Source organism: Sphaerodactylus townsendi, linkage group LG01 (genome assembly GCF_021028975.2).
Source record: "Sphaerodactylus townsendi isolate TG3544 linkage group LG01, MPM_Stown_v2.3, whole genome shotgun sequence".
NCBI lineage: Eukaryota > Metazoa > Chordata > Lepidosauria > Squamata > Sphaerodactylidae > Sphaerodactylus > Sphaerodactylus townsendi.
In genome coordinates this window covers 86,715,638-86,735,859 of record NC_059425.1, presented here as the reverse complement: position 1 = coordinate 86,735,859, position 20,222 = coordinate 86,715,638, and positions in this window count along the sequence as shown.

The window sequence follows — 20,222 nt, the reverse complement described above, 5'->3', positions numbered from 1 at the left end:
GTACACCTCACTGGTGTTTGTAGGGAGTAATATGGATTATCTAAGCAGCCAGTCCCTGAGTAATCATCTAAGCAGCATGGTATCCAAGTCACTCAGTGGTTTGCTGCTGAGTCCTAGCCTCTTCTGCTTTATTCAATACATTTTAAAGATGTATATTATCTTGAGGTGTGCTGCTAACAGCCTGGTTGCAACCACCTGGAATGTACATTTGCTAGCTGTTGTGTGTATACTCTAGTTTGCCCATATGCAGTATATGTAGAAATTCCCCACAGATTTGGGGTCTAGCCATTTGCAATTGAAGAAAAAAAAGACCAGGAAGGGTTTCAAAGAGCTTCCCCCCACCCATCACCCAGCTACTCACAGCCACGGCTTTGGCAGCTTCTATTCCCAGGAGAATTTTTTTCACTAATGTTTACTGAAAATGTAAGCTATTTTTCTTTTTTCTGAGAAGCTTGAAAGAGGATTCCTGTAATTTTCTGCTTTGGAAATGGCTAGAGATGAAGGACACAGTAGTTTCCCATATATCTGGGCTTAATTAGCTTCTTCCTGAATAATGGACGTTCATGGAATTTTTCTGTAGCTGGTTCATTAGAGAAAGGAAGCAATACTCTAATTATCTTGGTACATCTAGTCAAGTATATAACATACCTCAAGCATGTGCTATCTTCTCAGTTCTGATACATTATTATCACCAAGAAAAAATTAGTTTCTAAAATCTAGGTCTGCCAGATTGTGTGCTGTGCCTACAACCTGCTCAGTTTTTCCAATTACCGGGTTTTTTTGTTTTAGCATTCCTTATGGACAAGCTAATTCTCATTTGGACTTCAATAAATTCCTGCCAGCGAAAGAATGGAAAAAAACAGAACAAGTGACTGAGAATCCTAGCTCTGGAAATCACATTTTGACTACTATTTTTATTACTGAACTTTCCTTATAGCCTTTAAGATCCTCCAGGTTTTGGGACCAGTGCATCTGGGAGTGGAGTGAAAAAGAACTTGTCCACCACAGAAGAATATCCCAAAAGATCCCAACAACAATGATACAATCAATAGCGTTGGTGGTTTGGCTGAGATCACTCTGTGAATCGCACTCTGTGAATGTCTACGTTTTAGTTAGCTGAGTATAATGCACAGGTGCAAGATCGGAAGTTCATTTTTTTGAATGCCAGTTCAAAAACATAACCTTTAGTCAGCTTTTGATGTGTTAAAATAAATGTATAGCAATGTTCATTTTGCCCCATAAAAGCCGTTAAAGGAACATAAACATGAAAGGATATAACAAAGGGTACTGCCGGGGCTTCAGCTAAAAGGACTAGATTGCAGAGGCATTTAGTGAAAAAGGAACTGCAGTCAATTCATTCCCCAAACCAAAGGAGTGGAGACTACCTCTTCTGTTCATGTTCCCCCTAAACAGAATTGCCCAATAAGACTGAAAACAAGGGGGGCTCATAGGTACAAAACAACAAACTCTTATCTAGGCTCAAAATCAGACTTAAGATTCAAGAGCATGCATCAAGATTCCACCTCAAACTACACACTGAAAGGTTTTAGCTTGAGGTATCAAAGCAGCTGATTCAGATTGGGTTCATGGCACAGGAGAGTGTTATTTTAACTCTTTTCTTTACTTGAACCCCATCCCCACTCCAACCTGCCATAGGCCCCAATGGAAGAAAACATAAGGATTGCATCAAGAATGCCTGTATGCTTCACATATCAGACCTAACAGCATCTTAAGAAACTGGGGTGTTGTGTAGGTTGCCAGGCTGCATAGGTGTTCTAGTAGCATTTTTCTCCTGACATTTTGCCTGCATCTATGATTGGCGTCTTCAGAGGATCTGATAGTAGTTAAAACAAGTGGAGTATATATACCTGTGGCTGGCATCTTCAGATGCAGGCAGAAATGTCTAGGAGAAAATGCTACTAGAACACAGCTATACAGCCTGGAAACCACACAGCACCCCAGTGATTCCATCTGTAGAAAGCCAGCCGGCCGTCAGCTTAAGGAATTGTTTTAGGAGTTGGGAAAACAGCTTGAGGGGAAGAGTTAATTTACACCTTCCAATTCGTGTCCCTGAAACCAGTGGCTTAAAGAAGTGGAGTCCAGTATGCAGCAAGCTGATTATGCTCCCTCACTCAGATGGCTAGGCAAAGGCTGCAGAAGCACAACCTCCCAGTCCTGGCAAACCTGAAGGGTCCACCTTGCATGCACCAAAGGCTGATGTATGCACCTCTATTGTCTTTTTTGTGCCAAAGAAATCTGAGGAGCCTGAGCACTATGGTACAGTTAAAGAAGCTGCGACACAGCCAGAGCCAGAAGTTTTCCCTGCCCATTCCACTACTCTGGGATATGGTTAAATGAAGCTTAAATTCTGACTCAGGCCAAAGGAACTTCGGTGTGATTTGGATCAGCCATTCTCCTCAGTTTACTGCTTAGTACAGCCCCCCAACATGCATGGCTTTTGTATATGGTGGGGTCCCAACGCATAGTCTTCTGAAGGGTGTGTGTATTGTGTCCAAATCTAGGACCCCTCCTTCATTAGTAGAAAAAACTGCTTATATCAATACAGTATAATTGGTAAAAGCGAGGCATATTTAATCAAGAAGGGTCCCCAAAGATTAAACAAGTTCTAAATGCAGCATCTATAGAAAATGATGAAGGTTCTCATAGCTATCGGTATGGTGGAAGAAGGCAGAAGAGATTCAAGGCAAGACAAATCCCGCTTGGCTCTGCTATTTCACTTTCGGATTCCAAAGCTCTCTCCGCTATTTCACTAGCAAGCAGTTACTATGTAGGGCAAATGTCTTCTGAGTGAATTAGTGTAACACAATAGTAGCACATGAGGAGAGAGTCTCATGAGCTGATTTCTTTGCCTTGGTTATTTAAAGATGACAGAAATTTCTAGGAAGCCCTAGTCCCTGGGCAACAAGGACACAAATTACGATCATGAAGGTCATTTTGAGGTGCAAATATAATTAGCAACAGGTATTTATGCCTAGGCGGGTTTTGAAGAGAGTGGGAAATGCTGCATGCTGCAAAATTTGGCGGTGTGTGCTGTCAAATGGTTTAAAATCTTATCTACCAGAGAATACATTAAAATACAGCACTGGTGACATCTAGAATGGCAAACTGTCCAAATGCTGAGAATATTGTTCTTAGAGCATCTTTATTATTAAAACACAAAGTAAGTTCTAAATTTTCCCCATGCCAGTGCATCCATGGGTGGATTTTGTCAGCCCTCAGGCCAGTTTCTATGTCTACTCTCAAGATGGACACACCAAAACTCCACCAGGAACTCAATGCAAAGTGCACATATTGTGTGTGCAATTATCATCTTCCTTTTTTTGGAAGAGGAAGAATTGTGTGAATCTATAGGTTACTGTCTTCCAGATGGGTAAAACCAAAGGGAGAAAAAAATCAATGTGGGAACTAAATGTTTCATCGCGATACTATATTAATGTCTTAGAGTTATTATTGTGGTATTCCTCAGCCACTGTTGTCCTCCAAATTAAATTATATAAAATACTATTAACTGTCAAAATCTTTGTGAACCTCTTTTTTTTGTTATTTATATTATAAAATCACAATTGTGGAAATATAGTTGGCAACTGATGAGTACCTCGTAAAAGCGATATTCAAATTGAGAACAATATACATACAGTATTCAATTAACACTGGTAAATACAGACACAAAATGGAATCACAACAGAAATGTAAACTGTAAATAAATCTCTAGGTGATGCCTGGAGATCTTCTGAGATTACAACTTGAATCTCCAGGCAACAAAGATCAATTCACTTGGAGAAAACAGCAACTTTGGAAAGTGGATTCTATGGCATTCTACCCAACTAAAAGAGTTCCTCTTACTTAGAGATGCCAGCCTCAGATGGGACTAGAAGACCCCTTGAAATTCCAGACTCAGACCTCCTCGAAAAGAATTTTAGAAGGTGGACTCTATGGCATTGTATCCACTGTCCATATCAGGTGGTCCATATCTCCCTAGCCTCCATGCCCAAATCTCCAGAAATTTCCCAAGCTGAACATCACATTCCCTGCCCTCCATTTCCCTTTGGCAGCTGGGGAGACCTGTAACCCTGGTGCCTCCCCTTTGCCTCAACTCTCACCCATCTCAGGATCTGCTTCAAAATCTCCAAGTATTTCCCAGCCAGGAGCTCAAATCCTATTTGAATCTGGCATATTCATGACACATTCCTGCAGGTAGAGAGCTTTTAACATGTTGCTTTTACATGTGCCATGGGGTGCAGCTTAGCCACCTCAGAAAGAAGATTGTGGGCTGAACAGATGTGAAAGAGACCCATTGAAGCTTCTACCTAGCCAAAGTGGGAAGCTTAGCTAAGCAACAGGTTTTGTATTAGGCATTATGAGATAACAGACCAATTAAGACGCATAACATGGTTGGGTTGTGAAACCAAGATTCATCATCATTGCCTTCCATAGAAATAGCTGACTCTTATCCCAAGAGAGATTGTGACAAGGGGTGGCACCAAAATATCTAAATTCATATATTGCATGGAACCACAGAAACTTCAATGCCTAATTCAATTGCAAACCACAGTTTCATATCCTGGTCTGATATGCTCCAACTAAGTTGCTAAGGTGTGGCTTAGGCTGTGATCACATTAATCACAGTTCATGGCTCATTAATGATGGTTTTCCATGATGGCTGAATCAAGCCAATATCAAGGTTTTATCTATACCACTGAGACTTTATGTATTGTATGTACAAGTCACCACTTCAGACTGCAGTCATTAGAAGTAATAATATGAAGATGAATAATCTATATATATAAAAGCTAACCCGTGGGTTTGTTACTCATGCCCTGATGTGGAAACAGCTGGATGGATCGCCCCCCAAATTTTCACATGGCCGTCCCTCCCTGTTCTTGAATTGGTAATCAGACCTTCAAATGCGCTGAGAGTCCATACCTGAGGCCAGGTAAAATGTCTTTTCCTGGTGCACCAGACGCGGAATGCTGACTGTGTTTAACTGTCACCCTTAGAATGTTAAGTGCAGCTTGTCTGTGGCCTGGGGGTTATGTAATGCCCTTAGAATGTTTGTGCAGATGGTGAGAAATGAGCACTGAAAACAATAAATGAGTAATACTGTTGGAGTAATATGAGTGGAAGTGGAAACACATACACACACTTTGCTGTGTGAGGCGTCAGGTGGGGTTCCCCACCTCACATACAGGTAACTTTTCACTCTCTGTGCCTCACCCTGCTACCACACAACACACATGCATCTCATCCCACATCCAGCTCATCACCTCCACGCACCTCACTCTGCCCTCCCCCCATATCCAACCACCACTTACCCACTTCCTCCCCATATTACGCCCACAGCTCTCTTTTTTAGTAAAAGCGAGCTGGAGTTTGGCACTTTTCTTCTAAGAAAATCAGAGTGGGGTGAGGCAGACATAACACTACCGGATAAAGCTTCTTTAGCACATGGCCTTTGCAGAACCCAGGGAGCCTGGCCTTGATCCTCAACACCCTCTGCCCAGCTGCCTCTGCTGCCTGACTGGGATCAGCCTCCTTGCACCCCAGTTCTGCCTTGCAAGCCAAGGACTGTGCATGTCCAACCACCCTCATGGACAGCCGGGATTCGCACTCTGGACAGTTCTGTTTGTGGAATGGGAAAGGAGGTTACCTTATACTAAAAAAACAAAGACACCACCATATATAACAATGTGCATTGAAAAGGGAAAAGAGGGATTCCATTTGGCCACCCAAAGGCTATGCACTGTGGATCATTGGACCTGCATGGATATCTGTAGTGGGTTACTTGCCGGACTGTGATAGAGAAAGACAATTTGCCACAACAGCGTGTGGCGAGGCCCGCTTATTAGTAATGAATAAAATTACTCAGTTCAAATATATGAGGTTAGTAAGGCCTTTCCCTAATCCCCAAACTTAGGAATTGGCTCCTTTGTCTGAGGAGGAATAGAGGGGAGCCTGAGTGACTCCCCCACTGAAAGAAAGACCTGGAGGACTCCAGGAACTCCAACAAATGTTGCCAGAGTTCCTTGGGACAGCACAAAACTCTGGATCTTTTAAAGCCTTATGGGCCTTGGGCAAGCCTTGGGCAAAGGACATGCTTTGAGAACCCCTCTACAAAGGAGATGCTGCTGAGTCACTGGATTACTGGGTTTGCCATCTCTACATCCCTCATAAGAGGCAGAACCCAAACTGCCTGTTTCCATATACGGTTCCCCCTTCCTGCAACTTCAGGTAGAGGCAGTAATCATATGAAAACAGTGTTAGAAGAAGCGTCAGGCTTACAAGGCAGGGTTGCTAGTTACCATCAGCAAACAGCGGGGGGGGTAGAGGTGAGGTGGGCAAGCAAGAATTAAGCCAGAAGTCTGTGTTGTTGAGTGATGTGCAGCAGCATCGCTTCAGAATGTACCCTGGAAGAGGTGGCATTGTGTTGCTGCTTGCAAATAATTTTCCCCAGGTTATGAGCGTCCCCATGTCACCAGCAATGTGATGATGCCACTGCATTGCCAGTGATACAGGCCCACATGTTTTTTTTGCTGGTAAAGTCCACAGTTGGCCAGCTGATAGGCACTGAAAGAGGTGCCTGGGTGGGAATCCCAACTTCTCCTGGCTGGGGCCTGGAAACCCTACTCACAGCCCATGCAAGGCTTGCCAACCTCCCAGTGGGGGCTGAAAAAAATTCCCAAGAATAGCCAATTGGTCTCTGAATTACAGTGGTTTAGTTTCCATTAGGAAAATAGCAGCTTTGGCTCTGTAACCTAACCATACATACCATTAAGATGATTGAGGTGGAACTATTTATTGCATTATTGTTTGTGTGTCTGAGGCAAAACCTGTCTGTCATGTGATCAGAATAAAAAAAGAAGCTGGTGAGACAAACTAATCTAGGAATAAATAATCATCTTAAATGGAAGATAAATGTCCCTTAAGCGATTCCATTAAACTACACTGCAACCTCATTTAGTAAACAGTCCTGAGCAAGTGCTAAAAATGGTTTGCCCATAGAAGGGGAATAAGAGGGAATGACATGCATATAAGTTTATCCTGACACAGGGACAACGAACACAACTTAAGACTGGTTTCTACAACAACACAAGTTCAGGTAATTATAGTTGGAAAGAGGTCTGAGTACCAATATGTCTCAGCTTAATGAGCATGCATTTATTAAAACCATTTGTGTTTCATTCTTCCATTTAAAAGGACCCTCCACATGTGGGTTTTGATAAAGGCATGAATAAGCCACATGACAATGAAACATAAAAGCCATTAGCCAGCCACTCAACCCCTAGTTTCCCTCCTATCAACCTCCATTAAGCAACAATCTTAATTAAAACAACATTCAGAGCAATACCTGCCACTAAATGGCATTAAGAGTCCTTGTAAAATCTATTTTCCTAGCACAAAGAGTTTACTGCTGCCAGGGCTAATATACTATTAAAATAATGTTAGTGTAAAGCATGATGCTTGAAAAAAATCTCATTGCCAAAATGTGTTTCATATCTTTCCTAACCTCCTGGAAAACAGGTGTGTGTGAGTTTTGAGCCAAAAGCTGAATTTAAAACATAGCACGGTCTCTGGATATTTACATGAAGAAGAACCATACAGATTTACCTAAAAAAAAAAAGACAGAAGGAACATGCATCATATGAAGAACAATAGTGGAGTGACTCAATTTGCAGGGAGGAAATTGTGTTTGGAATCTTATTTGTATGAGCACACAGTAACTGTAGTTGGTAGCTGAAGTGGAGGGTATATAATAGTTCGTTTATGCTTTGTGGCAGAGTTGTGCAGACTGTGTGGTGAAGAGGGAAAGAGACATAATAGTGAACATCCTATTTGATGAACTGTCCCTTGCCCCAGCCAGAGTTTACTGGCCCTGGAGATATCTTGGATCTCTGCCAATTCCACTGGATACAAGACTTATTGGCTGCCTGGACTTGCTTCTTTGACTTAGCAATACGGGCTTTAGTGATGAGGTTCTAATTCCACCACAGAACTTTTGAGACAGGGTGGGGCTTCCTCAACAAAGTAAGGTTGCAGGAGGGACGTACAACTGAGGAATGGAAAAGGAATGTTTAACTGTTATTTTGACTACTTTGAAACTCAGAGAGAGCATGACTATACTACATGACTTGTCTGAAGGAAGACTGGCGGGCAGGAGACTTGTCAGTGACATCCCTAGTGAGTGAACTTCTGCATTCCCAAGGAGGGAAAAGGCAGGCACTGTTTTTTTTTTCTGACCTTGTGGAGAAAGTTAAAACATTTCCAGTCTATTACTTGATGGTATCATGGCATCTTCTTTTATTACATTTTTTTATTGTGTTATCTTTTAATTTTTTTTAAAATGTGTTTTTTAATTGTTGTGAGATGTTTTTTGAAGGGATCTCTTATGGGACAGAGAAATGATTAAAATTAAATGAGTGAATGTTTGAAGCAAGAGGCGGAGTTGTAATGACTTTGCTTTCTGCTACATTTCCCAGAATGCTTCTCCCTTTTTTTCTCCCTGCCACTTAGTGATGAATGCACCAGAATTTTTTAACAGAGTTGTACCTAGTACTGGACACATCAGTTTCACAATGTGTACTGTCACTTCATGTGACAATTAAACAGTAAATTTCTGGGGGTTTTAGTTACATTATTTTCAATTCATACATGTTGCTTAGATGTAAAAATAAGTCATTTTTTTAAAAAAAACCCACATTTTGCAATCAATAAATCCCATGGTGGGAAAGGATACATCTTTCATTTTTCAAAACTGCATAATATAGTATGTCAAAAGCAGTTACTCCTAATAGATGAATGCATGCAGATAGCTCAGGGGGGCACTGACTAAAAAAGCTTAATATCTAAATATCTAAACAAATCAGCTATGAAGGTAGAGAAAGCCAGCGGGGGGGGGATAGGGGCTTTCCAGTGTTTTACTCTGTGTGTGTCACATGTATGATTATCTGCCACTAGGACAGAAGTAGGTAGGTGTGCCCTAAGCTGCAATGAGCTCCCTGGCACTCAAGGAGCGTGTCGTTCTCTTTGAAGTAAGGTGGCGAACCTGGAGAAGCTGAAAGAGGCAGAGAGGGGTGACAGATGAGGCTTTCAGGGACCCTAACAGCCGGGTCCCACTCCCAAGGTGACTATCTCTTCAGATGTCATGGAGAATGAAGGCTTGGGGATGGAGGGTTCACCCAGTCTGAGGTAGGGGAAGATGCTCCCTTAGATGGGATCCCCTTCCTTGGCACTGGTGATCAGCTGTCCTCCTGCGCACTGAGGGATACCCTTTCCCGAGGAGGTGGGGGGGAAGCTCCCTTGTAGTGGGTGATTTGATCATTAGAAATGTAGAGAGTTATGGGTTTGTGAGGAGAGGCGTGATGATAGCATGGTGACTTTGCCTGCCACAGTGCGAAGGTTACTTGGATATCGCAACGCTTACGTCTAGATAGGCACACAGACAGTGCTGGGGTGGAGTCAGCAGTTGTGGTCCCACAGTGGCACCAAGCGACGATGTCCAGGAAATGTAGCGGGGAGGTTCTGGAAGCTAAATTTAGACTGCTAGGAAACAGGTTGAAGTCCAGGACCTCCAAGGTTGGCATTCCTCAGAAATGCTACCGTTCCAGCGCAGAATGAGAGCTAGGCAAGCTGAGGAGATACAGAGGTCTCAATCGTGGATAGAGAGGTGTGGTGTAAGACAGCCAGAGGGTTTCAGATTTGTTAGGAACTTTAGGGGAACCTTTTGGGACCAAGGTGGAAGGCCTGTACAAGCCGGGACAGCTTCATCTTAACCAAGAGGAACCAGGCTGCTGGCTCCCAACATTAAAAAGGTGGCAGAACAGCTTTTAAAACTGATCACTTTATGGGGAAAGAGGAAACCACGACAGGGAGCTGGGGGTGACTTAGGTTCCGGAATACAGTATCTATGGGGATGCAGACAGAGAGGGAGGTTTTCCTACGTCCAACCCCCATACAAGCGAGGTTCTGGCAATGTGCATGTGACAAGGGATGAGTGTCTAAAAAAGACTTTGAGGAGTAAAAGCACATAAATCCCAGGTTAAGGACAGAGACAGAATTTATACAGGTGTCTCTATGCTAATGAAGTAGAAGCATGTTGTTGACCTAAAATGGGGGAGCTAGAATACAGAGTTTTGAAGGAGGACTTTTGATATAGTGGGCATTACAGGAGACATGGTGGAATAGGAGAGAACCAGTGGGATGCTGTTATACCGAACTACAGAGGCTCTATAGGAAGGAGGATAGGACAGAGCATTGGGGGTGGAGTTGCCCTTTACATCAAAGAGAGCATGGTATCACATAAAATAGACAATGCAAGGGGAGCTGGTTCCTTCACAGAATCACTATGGATAGCAATACCAGGTAGGAAGGACAGTTTAATAGTAGGAAGATATTATACGTCCCCACAACCAAAAAGTGCACAAGAGGAGTTCTAGAGATGGAAAAAAAAAAAAAAGAAATTAGAGATATAAAAAACAAAAATGTAGTGGTAATGGGTGATTTAACTATCCCCATATAAACTGGGAAAAATGCATGTTCAGGTCATGAGTAGGGAGAGCATTCCCTGGATATGCTAAATGACTGTGGCTTAGAGCAGATGGTTGTGGAACCAACCAGGGGAGAGGAGTGATCCCTAGATCTAATTCTACTCTGGGACCAGGACCTGGTGCAGGGGGAAGTGAGTGTTGTTGAGCCGATAGGGAACAGCGACCACAATGCTGTCAGATTCAGTATCTCAGCATGCTTGAACAGGTGGCAGCTACTAATGTAGTTACATTAAGCCTTCAGAAAGGGAAATTTCTACTCAAGAGATGAGGGGGATAGGTCTTGAGAGGAAGCTGAAAGGGAAAATCAAGAGAGTCAAAACTGTCCAAGGATGCTTGGAGGTTATTTAAAAACATACAGTAATAAAAGCTCAGCTGGAATGTGTTCCCACAGTTGGTTAGAAAAGGCAGCACCAGTCCAAAGCCACCATGGTTAACAAGAGAGGTTGAGGAAATTTATCAAGAAAAAAAGAAATGTCTTTTAGAAAATGGAAGTCCAGTTTGACTGATAGAAGAATATGAGAGGGAACACAAATGGGTGGCAAAGAGAAGCAAGTTAGCTGGGGTAAGGGAGGCAGGATTATGAAGAGGCATGGCTATGAACATCAAGACCAACAACAAACAGTTCTTCAAAGTACATCAAAAGCAGGAAGCCAGCAGAGGGAAGCGGTAGAGCCGTTAGATGACAAAGGAACAAAGGGTGTGCTAAAAGATGGCAGGAGATTGCAGAGAGCTGAATGAATTCTTTGCATCTGTCTTCACCCAAAAGAGGAGGTGAGGAACATTCCTGCCACCTGAACCAAAGCTTCTTAGGAGGCAGATCCAGAGAACTAGCGAAGATGAGTGGTAGACAAGAGGAAGAAGTTCTGGCAGCCATTGAAGTAAACTAAATGTTGCAAATCCCCTGGCCCAGATTGCATTCACCCAAGAGTTCTTAAAGAGCTCAAGCATGAAATTGCTTTGATCTTCTCACTTTAATATGCAAACTTATCCCACTGAAATCAGGCTCCATCCCTAGAGGAACTGGAAGATGGCCAATGTCACACCAATCTTTAAGAAAGGGATCTAGGGGGGACCCACGAGAGTACAAGCCAGTCAGTTTGACATCTGTTCCTGTAGTAAGTAGAGTAGAATCTATCATTAAAAGATAAAATTATTAAACATGTAGAAAAGCAAGACCTGCTGAGGAAGAGTCAGCATGGCACTTTTTTGTAAAACAAATCCTGTCTTACAAACTTACTAGAGAGTTCTTTGAGGGTGTAAGCAGACATGTGGATAAAGAGGGAACCAGTGGACATTGTCTACTTGGATTTCCAAAACTTTGACAAAGTTCCTCACAGGGCTTGTAGAGAAGGCACTCAGCAATGAAGGGAATAAGAGGGGAGATCCTCCTATGGATTAAAAACTGGTTGAGAAACAGGAAACAAAGAGTGGGTGTAAAATGGGGACTACTCACAATGTGGAGAGAGATGGTAGGAGGTGGTGTCCCCAAGGATCCCGTTTTGGGACCAGTGCTGCTTTAACCTATTCATAAATGACCTGGAAGTAGGGGTGTGAGTGGCGTGGTAGCCAAGGATTTGCAGATGATACCAAATTATGTAGGGTGGTAGAGAACCACAAAAGGATTCTGAAGAGCTCAAGCAGACCATGATAAATTAGATGGAGTGGAGCTCAGAAATGGCAAATGCAGTTCAATGTAGCAAAATGTAAGAGTGGTACACATAGGGCAAAATCCAGAGCTTCACACTTACTGCAGCTACAGGGGTCCAGTGCTATCAGTCACAGACCAGGAAAGGGATTTAAGTCTTAGTTGATAGTTCCATAGAATGTCAACTCAATGCATATGGCAGCTGTGAAAAGGCAAGCTCTATGTTGGGGATCATTAGAAAGGGAATTGATAATAAAACTGCAAAGATTGTCATGCCCTTATATAAAGCAGTGTGGATGCGCATTAAACCGCACTTGGAGTACTGTGTCCAGTTCTGGTGGCATACACATCTCAAAAAAGGATATTGAGGGAGATAGAAAAAAGTGCATTTAGAGAAAGGGCCAACAAGAATGATTGAGGGACTAGGAGCACCTTCCCTATGAGGAGAGGCTGCAGCGTTTGGAGACTCTTTTAGTTTGGAGAGGAAGCTGACTGAGGGGATATGATTGAAGTCTACAAAAATTATGCATGGGGTAGAAAATGTTGACAGAGAGACATTTTTCTCTCTTTCTCACAATACTAGAACCAGGGGACATTCATTGAAAATGCTGGGGGGAAGAATTAGCACTAATAAAAGGAAACACTTCTTCACGCAACGTGTGATTGGTGTTTGGAATATGCTGCCACAGGAGGTGGTGATGGCCACTAACCTTTATAGCTTTAAAAGGGGCTTGGACAGATTTATGGAGGAGAAGTTGATTTATGGCTACCAATCTTGATCCTCTTTGATCTGAGATTGCAAATGCCTTAACAGACCAGGTGATCGGGAGCAACAGCCGCAGAAGGCCATTGCATTCACATCCTACATGTGAGCTCCCAAAAACACCTGGTGGGCCACTGCGAGTAGCAGAGAGCTGGACTAGATGGACTTTGGTCTGATCCAGCTGGCTTGTTCTTATGTTCTTATGTTCTTAGAGTAGCTTATTTAGACATCAGAGTGTGATGGTTGGTAATTGCTCAAATATGCACTTACTTGACTGATTGTGCTGTCTGTGGAGCCATTTTCAACATCTGACACAGCTTATGTGTAAAAAGCCTTAACAATTCCGTTTGCCTCTCTTAAAAGCCTCCTAAAGGGAAGAACATCTCAAAGCAACTCTTAAGTATAAAACAAATACATAATCCATTTTCAGATGCCCAGTCCTTTAGGTCTACCTACACAAGTACCTAAAGTGCCGGGTGTGGAGGGGTACAAAACCCAGCCCAGTTGCCATCCTGCCCATCCAACTGGGGCTTTGGGGTCAGCCATGGCAAGCAGCAGCTATAGGTAGCATCCCCAGCTCCAGTGGGCAGTCCATGGTGAACCTACTCCTTCCATCCTTCCCTCGACTAGGAATCAGGGCCATGGGGAATTTAGGGATATTTTCCTGGGACATTTTTGCTTGCCAGTCTGCCTCTGTTAGGAGGTATGGCACTGCAGCAAACTTTCCATGGGGGCTTCCCAAAATCATTTCACAAACCAACACTTTGATCAAAAATTCCTTGTTTCACACACTAGTGACTCTGGAAGATATAAACCCAACTATATGGACCCCCCAAAATCCACGAGTACTCCATCCCAGACGCATCGTGTGTAGGCTTGGAGATTTGGGTAAAACAAATATCAGATTTGGCCCGAATCTGGGTGAATTCAGGCATATTCGGGCAAAACCAGCCGAATATGTCCTGCCTGAATATGGACGAATCCGAATGCAAGGTATTCGGGCTTTTTTGTATTTGTGGTGTTTTTTCATGTTTCAGCCCGTAGGGGGTGCATTTTTAAAGGTAGTGGCAAAAAAAGTTCAGGGTATCATCCCGAGACTGTCCTGATGACACCATCCAAGTTTGGTGAAGTTTGGTTCAAGGGGGCCAAAGTTATGGGCCCCCAAAGGTGCCCCATTCCCCATTGTTTCCAATGGGAGCTAACAGGAGATGGGGCTACCCCTTTGAGAGTCCATAACTTTGGACACACTAAACCAAACTTCACCAAACTCAGAGGACATAATCAGGACAGTCTTTGGATAGTACCCTGAAATTCTGGTGCCACTAGCTTTAAAAATGCAACCCTGACAGGCACCCCAAGAAATTTGCCTAGATTCTCTGTTTTGCAGTGCCTTGACTCCATTGTAGCCAATGGGGAATTTCTGAGTGAGTAAGCAAACTACACATTTTTGAAGACAGAGGCAGCAGACTTTCAAGATTGTTCCAGGAGGTCCTCCTGGTAATAGCATCCAGTCTTGGTGAACTTTGCTTCTGGGGATTCAATTTTATGGGCCCCCAACAGGTTTATTTTGTTTCCCCACTCCAGCATGTGAAGCCTGCTGACTGAGTTATCTCTGAACTCTCTCAATGCACCCCCTCCTACCACCCCAGAAGCAAAGTTCACTTTGTGTGCTGCCACATTCTGAATTTATGTGGGTTTATCATGTGGGTGGCAACCTCAGAAAGGTTTTTCTCCATTGTGGCACCAAAACTCTGGAACTCTCTCCTGAGGAAGACTCATCTGTTAACATCTTCCATCAGCAGATGATGACCTTTTTTCCATTTGGCATTATCTCAGTGATCCCTCCTTCCTAACCAATATTGTAATAGCTGTGGTTGTTTTTAGCTCTGTTTTTAATTGTTTGAATTACATTGTGGAGATGATTTTAATGGTTTTAAAATGTGATTTTATCATGTATGCTTTAAATTGTAAGTCCCTTTGGTGCCCCTCATAAGGGCAGAAAGGCAGAATACAACATTTTAAATAAATTAAGAAAGGACAGAAAAGTAGGTGCCAGACATACCTCAGGGAAAAAACGTTCCAAAAGTGAGTCTCCACTACTGAGAAAGATTGGGAGGAAGACAGTTTAGGAATTAATGGTCCTTCAAGCACTCAAACTCAGACCATTTAGGATCTTAAGGATACATACCAGCACTTTGAATTGTACCCAGAGACAAACTGGTGGATCTTTATAATTTCTGCATGCAGTGCTGAATATCACTCTGGTCATTCCACTTTAGACCAATTGAAGGTTCCAGCCAATTTTCAAAAGTGGTCTCATATACAGCACAATACAATAATCCAAAATTGGATGTGATCAGAGTATAAATCACTATGATCAAATAGTACTTACCAAAAACCAGCAATAGCTGGGGTATAAGCCAGACTTGATAACAGATGCTGTATGTTACAGAGGAGACTTGAGCTTCCAACTATAGCCCAGGGTCAAGCAACCCCCTTAAACTATGAACCTGCTTCCTTAAGGGGAGTGCACCTGGTTGCATTGCTCTAATTGTGCAAGTCCAGGGGATATAAATATTCTTGTAAATAAATAAACAAACTCCCTCCAAGACAGCTGACACTTGGGTTTTCAAGCAGCTTTATTATGAACCAGCAGCACTCAAGCCATGTCTGGACTGACCTTTGTTTTCTTTACCTTTGTCCATCACATTACTTTCACTAAACATTAATTCAGACTTCTACACATTCATCACTGGGTATCATCATCTTAACAGTGGCACCTCATTCCAGATCCCCAAATGGCGAGAGACAAAATAGATCCATATGAGATTCCACAGCATAAGTGTCATGAGGCTAAGGAGTAATTCCTCAATTCCATCTTTTTAAAGGTTTGGCCAGCTATTAGTGGAACCACTGAATCATTGTACTCACTACTCCCAATTCACCCATCTTCTCCAAAAAGTTAATTATACTGAAAGCCACAAAAAGATCCAGGAGAATAAATAAGTTTGCACTTCTATCACTCTACAAGCAAAGATTGTTTCCATCCCAAACCTAGGCTTGTAACCTGATTGAAACGAGTCTATAGAAATATCTCCTCTATGTCTACCTGAAATGACATCTCTACCACCAGCTCAAGCACTTTACCCAGGAATAGAATGTGAGCCACTGGGTGATAATTATTTACACCATTTAGAGCCAGATATGTCTCCTTTAAGAGGAGTCTCATAACCACTTATTTTAAAGTGGCTAGGATTATACCACCCCCAGAGATATTTATCACCTCTCAGACATACTTGACTAACCTGATCAGGCTGTCAGACATAAAGGGCAAGGCTCTCAAACCTTGGTGAGCTGCACACTTCTAAGCAACTTGGTTTGTTTCATCAGGTCTCACCAACTGTAAATTATCCGTGCACCTAGGACAGTCTGGGCTCCAATTATATCCAGACATGGCATCCAAATTGCAGGGGACAAAATGAATCACAAAAGAGTCACAGCAGCACTATGAGAACCCCAAATGACCATGTACCAACAATATTATCTTCCTGGGTCCCTTTCTCAACAGTCCTGCACAATAGTAGTTCATGTGTTTGAAGGCAGGCAGAAGGCGTATGTTATTCAAAGCCCCCTTGAAGTTAAATAAGCAAATCAGTTTCCCTTGCAATGGAAAGCATGACAACAGCATGGAACTCTGTGTTTGTTTCTGTGACACAGAGGACTTTCTTGGTCTCAGTAGAGGTGATGGCTACAGCTTTAACTCTTCTGAGGCATCACAACAAGATCCAGCCATTGCTAAAGTTGTCAAACTCCAGGTGGGGTCTGGAGTTGTGCTGGTATTACATCTAAATTCCAGGTTACATGGATCAGTTTCCTTAGAGAAAATGCAACATTCCAAAGTGGGATCTATGGCATCTCATCCAAGCTGAGCTCCGTCCACTCTCCAAACTCTGCCCACCTCAGTACTGCCCCAAATCTCAATGAATTTTTCAAACCAGAGTCAAACTACTGAACATTCTTCCCTCATCAACTTTCCCACTAGGTCAGTAATGCTTGCGCTTGACCCCCCATTCCCCCTCCCCCTCCTTGTTTGCTTTGTGCTAATTCACAAGACCCTGTTAAGCTCTTACTTTCAGTGTTATCTTGATAACAAATTCCAAAATGGGAACTATTGTCATTTGTTTTTTTAAAAAGATTTCCTGTACTATTTTAAGATTGACAGATTTATCATAGATTTTTTTGTGCGAATTAGAACTCATTTTGCCAGACACAGAAAGTGACTCTTGCATTGATTTAAAAAATCACATGTAGGTGGCAGAGTAAAAAATAGTAAGCAGTGTTTCCCAAGGTTGTGAAAGATAAATTTAATAAAATAAATAAATAAATATAAGAAACCATTTCATTTTATGGCCTTTTTTTACCCTGTTTACATTTCTGTACATTTGTGTATATAAACCATCTGGTTAAGGACAATGTGGCAATATCCATAAAACCTAAAATTTTAACACACACACACACATATATATATATACATTATATCTCCTCAGTCAACAAACCAGAAACAAGGACACAAAAATGTCATAAGTGACTAACAAGTTAAAACCAATACACAATTAAATCTCTTAGTTAAAAATGCAGCTGAATCTGCCAGATTAGTTTACCCTCCACTAAGAAACCTCTGGAATAAAATGTTCTTATGTTGTAATAAATCTGTTAACTCTCTCAGGTGGCACAAGACTGTTAGGTGATCTTGTTAGCAGTGAATTTAAAGGACAGTTAATCTGTGTGGAAAAAGTATTTCCTCCTATGTTGTTTTTCCTCATAACTATTTGACTTAGTGCCTCTATGGGGAAGAATCAGTGGGAGGAGGAGGAGGAGGAGGAAAAGCAATTTAAAGTTGGTAAATAAGAAGTATGAAAGGCTTACTTTAAGATTGGATTTGAAGTTTTGTACAGCACATCTAACTCTCACCAGGACATCCTGAAAAGCAATTTGTGGCAACTGTGCACAGCTGTTCAAGGCTAAAGGGCTTACCTGGAACAGTTCCAGTTGGCAAAGTATTAAAAGGCTAACAGGACAGAGCAGAGCTGAGTGTGTTTCTACCCACAAGTATAATACCAATGTTGCTAGGGACTTAAAAACTTCAAATCTGAAGGGTACTGGAATCTGGTCACCCAAAAATAAATCAATAAATAATTGTTTTATTTCTCTGGTCACTTAATTTCTTGGAGGTTCAGCTATTTTATCCAGCAAAAAAAAATTGAATTTATATTGCATTCTGTTTGTGGCAGTGAACAATCTGGCACTTACTAGCTGAGCAGCTCTGAATGTCAGAATCTCCATTTGCTCTTAGAACGAAGCAGTTTGCAGAGATACTTCTATTAGAGAAAGTAAATGTCAGTTGGCTAGGATTGGAGGTCCCACCCAGGTTCTAGGGTAGCTGAGAATCAGGAAGATCAAGAGCAAGGAGACTAAAGAAAGGATACGGGGCAGGTAATGTCTGAGAAAGAGGAACCCAGAGGAAGGGACAATGAGATGGCAGGAACAGGTCAGAGGAGGCAGGCAACAGTCTAATTGTAACCTCAGCTTGTGGGTTCTGTGGGGCAGTACTTGGAAGGAGTTGCAAAGAACCAAATTTAAACAAAACAGTTTACTTCTCTTTACAAATAACATTAAACATCAACATTTAAGATTACAATTCAAGGTCCTGTTCAGGTTGCATTTCAAGTCCTTCTAGTTACAGTCTACTGATACTGCCAAGTCCAATTCTTCTTTGCAAGTGGGTTGGCTCCTGAAGACTCCAAGGGCTTGATGAACAGGATGCAACATGATGAAGGTTTCCAGGAGAACTCTCACCCATTACAACCACAAAAAGAAACCCTGAAACAATAAACTACACCATTTACAACATAGCAAAAACAAACAACTACCTTCCCAGTAGTTCCCAACAATATTGCAGTTTACCTTAACAAGGTGTTAAGGGCTTATACAACCAAGGTCCGAGTCTGGTAGCCTTGTCTTCTCCAAAGAGCTCTGCAGCCTTTCTGCTGCTCTGAGTCTCCACCCCCTTACTGGTTCAACCCATTCTGGGCATGGGGGTTACATAATCATAGAAGAGGGCTCTAATCATAGAAGAGGAGTAAAGGAGTGACATAGAAGAGGAGTAAAGGAGTGACAGGAGCTACAAGTGACAGTGGGAGGATGAGTGGAATGTTCAAGAGTGGTCAAGAAACAAATGGCTAAAGGGGTATAATGACCTCACCAGCAGTAACCTGGTTTGGGTTAAGGGTGTATCCCTTTAGCGATAAAAAAATCTAGTTCTTGAGTCTTGTCATTCCTAAATGGGGGTGGAGGATGCCCCAATTTAGCTTCTCATTGACATAATTTGTGGGGAGAAAACTGCTAATGGAGAATCTCAGCATTTCCTTATTGTTTCTTAGGATAAATGCATTCAATTATTACTCTGTGCTCACTGAAAAGAATGTCCTTACTTGTGTCCGTGAGATGGGCTAAGAAAAATGAAATTCTTTTATTTATTTGTTTGTTTGTTTATTAGACTTGATAAACCACCCACTCCTGGAGGGCTCTGGGGGGTGTACAACACACATTAAAACCATATAACTTCAATCCAATCCAATCCAAAAACATTTATTAGACATAGAACCAGAAGTACCATACATTCCAAGTAGAATAACAGGATCATTGTTACAACCATATAACTAAAAGGCTGAAGATTATTGAGGAAAAGGCTGAAGATGTAAATATTTTAGTTTGAAAAGTTGAGATATATACAGTATTTACTCTGGGTATGTTTACTCAGAAGTCACTGTGCTCAGCACTGCTGACTCCTTAGTAAGTCTGACACAGGCAACTGGTGAAGATCTGCAACTTACAGAGATGGTTCCAGTGTTCATTTTGCCATCGTTGAGGGTTCATGCACAGTACACATTACCATATCTGCTTTATGACTCCTCTTGCAAGGGATGTTATTTGGAGCACTGCCAGTCATGTATTTCTGCCTGAAGGTTAACATTGCACGCTCTATGTGAAATTGACAGAACTGGTCCACTTCACCCTGTATGTCTGTGTGAACATTAACATTGCAAGTTTTATGTGAAATTGACAAAACCGACCCAGTCAACCCTGCTGCTTTGTATCTGCCTCAGTGTTACATCACTAGTTCAATATGACACAGAGATTTTTTTAAAAAAAATTGTTTGAAAACAGAGGAGGGGGAGGAGAAAATGGCTGA